We start from the raw sequence: 2,997 nt of genomic DNA, 5'->3' as shown, positions 1-2,997 counted from the left end.
TTTTTTTTCCTCCCCCCGGGAAAATTTTAGGGGCAAAAAAAAAAAAAAAAAAAAAAAAAAAGATAAGTTTTTCCAAAAGATAGCGGCAACAATGTTTACAGCAGCCATTTAAAAAGATGGAGCAAGCCACTTGACTCCACTTGTCTCGTTCGATAAGGGGAAACACTTTTCCAGAAGGTCATAGTCGGCTGACCGTGGAATTATGAAATGCATCGCAGATTACACCCAATAACTCTTGAAGCATATTGTCACCTGGTGAGAGGAGACATGAGAGCTCACACCAAAACACCCACATAACTAAAACATATTTTTGCTGTTCTTATGTGCGAATTAACCCTTACTCCTAAGTGTGTTCTAAATTCAATCTGAAATTATTTAAAATATAATTTGAATAATTTCAAATTAGTTTAGGAAGCTAACTTTTCACTTTGAATCACTTTGAAACTTGTTTTGTTGTTGACAAAGATAACTTCCATCTTGCTTGTGTATGCGCTGCTCTCACCCTGCCCCACATAGCACATACAAGCTCAATCTTCCCTGTTTGCTGCAGAGAAACAACCTAACGTTAAAGGAAAACAATTTATCCGCCGTCATTAGTGGCCGTGCTAACTAGCCTTAGCATTTAGGACAGGCTCTATTGTGAGTAACTAGCTGTAGCGTAGCACAGAGCAACTGGGAAGGGTGTGAGCAGCGGTACACAACCTTGATTGACAGCGCTAAGGCCTTCCTTCTGGCTTTGATTGGTTGTTTTTGACCGGGAGCCGTCTGTTTCTGCAGATAGCTGTAGCACCTCAGAGAGGAGGCAGAAGAGCTTGATTTTTTTGTATCTTGTGTCATATTGTACCATCAGGACATAGTAACAGTTTTAAGAAAACAGTTTAAAATAAATAAATAAATGAATTATAAATGTTACCTATTGCAGATAATTGAGAGCCGTTGATGAAGACACAAATAAAAAAAAAAAGAGGGAGCATGAAACTACGTTTCTCTTGAAATAATGCCGCTTTTTGTCTCCTTTCTAATGACACTCGACTCAGGAGGGTGGATATTGTCTGAGAGGAAAAGGATCATTATATGAGACCTCATCTCAATAAAACACAGCCTGTCATGGATTATAGATTAATTAGTTTGTCTTCACCTGAGACCAATGAATGAAATCCAGTGGTGAAAAAAGCCAATTTTACGCACCTCTGATTAAATAGTGTAAAATTACTTTTTAGAGATAAGAGCCCAGAGGAAATCGTTTTTCTTCCCGGGTTGCGCATCATGAAGTTACGTTTGCGATGCAAAGTGGGTTGATAAGACGAATTGGACTTGCAATTAAAGTAAGAAGAAGTTTCTGCCTGTGTGCGGCTCAGTAAGAGACGGCGGGCGATTGGAAAACGAAGCTGACGCGCACGGTGAGTTTCACATCAAATGTCTTCAGATGCAGTATCACATCTCCGCGGCTGTAACTGCACTATCAGGAAATGAATGGTGTTAAGTTACTTGCGTTGTGAGGTCTACATCTGATAGAGCTTTCCTTCCGCTTGAATGGAAGACATTTAGATACTAACAGATCAATAGCTTTACAGGAAAACATCTGTCCTTTGTGTGTTGTTATTATAGATATTCAGTAAATGAAGGAAGTAATGAGTCCGACTATGAATGTTTTTACTTGCTTGTTATGTTAGGTTCTCCATGACTGTAATTTTTCCCCCAAAAAAGAAATTTAAGAGAAAATACGTTGGCACACCTGAACTGTTCTGAAACATTTGTGTAGCTGTGTAGCCAAGTAGCTGTCGATTTTAAGCCCAATCATGCAGCTTAGTTTTCTTGTTTGTTTCCAGCATCTAAAATGAAATTTCTCCTGTTCTTACACCAACGCAATTCTGTAGAGCCCCATGTTCAGCTCAACCTTTCCCCTTGGGAACAATTCACTTGAGTTATATAGAAGATTATTTCTCACCCATGTGTATGAATTCATTGAATTTCACAGCATGCCTGCTGCACAATTTACATGGTGGGCCGGCAACACTGTGAAATCACAGATGTAAGTCAAACAGCCACATCACGCTAAGCTTTCAACTCGGACATACTGAATTAGATGTAGGATTTCCAGGATCATAAACAGAAACTCTCCAGAGGACATTTTTCTTTTACAACAAAAAAACAAAACAAAAACAAAACAAAACAAAAAAAACACGAAAGTCCACTGTGAAACTCCCTCTTCAGCGCTAGTGGTACAATTTTTCCGTCAGATTGTCAAAGCTGTCAATAAGACTCAGCGCTCCTGTCAGCTTTTCTCGTCCTGTCTCAGCCTCGCTCATCAGTTGGTTGATGTGGCTATTTTAATTAATGGTACCAGACACCGCGAGCAGCAGTGATATTTCTGACGTCTTTCACAACAACAGGTGAAGACAGACCGAGGAGACTCTAGAGAGGCGGGTTTTTTTCTATGTTTATTTGCTTGGAAATGATGAAACCGAACTTAAGATCTGATGAGCAATCTGAAATGATGGATCTGACAGTAGGTTCGATGGTAGCTTTGGAATGAGCGGAAAGCTGTCAAAGAAAGTCCAGAGTGGGGAAAACGCAGGGCAGGTTTTACATTCATTTATGCTGATCACAAGTAAACTTGGTGTTGATGAAAGTATGAGTTACCATAGTTTTTTTTTTGTCTGCTGGTTTTATGCCTTTTGGGTTAGGGTTAACTTATAAACTGCATAGTCAGACATTTTTGTTTTTTAGATTGGTCTTTTCACTCAGGGTCCCTATAAGTCTTCCATTTTAAAATCCCATGTATTTCCAGACTTACATTTCTTGACATTTCAAGAATTCTTGTAACATTCTTGACAGTTTTGTGCAGATTTTATTACTTATATGCTCCACAAATCATAAAGCAAAAAAAATGGTGAAAACGTCTTAGATCAGCTACGATTGTTTTTTTTTTTTTTTTTTTTTTTTTTTTTTTTTTGAACTTAAACTTTTTAGTGGGGTTTTTTTTTTTTTTAAAAG

The sequence above is a fragment of the Poecilia latipinna genome, unplaced genomic scaffold (assembly GCF_001443285.1).
Source record: "Poecilia latipinna isolate Pla-1442-1.1 unplaced genomic scaffold, P_latipinna-1.0 Scaffold1731, whole genome shotgun sequence".
Classification (NCBI taxonomy): Eukaryota; Metazoa; Chordata; class Actinopteri; order Cyprinodontiformes; family Poeciliidae; genus Poecilia; species Poecilia latipinna.
The sequence above is the reverse complement of the archived record's forward strand: the minus strand, read 5'-3'. Positions refer to the sequence as shown.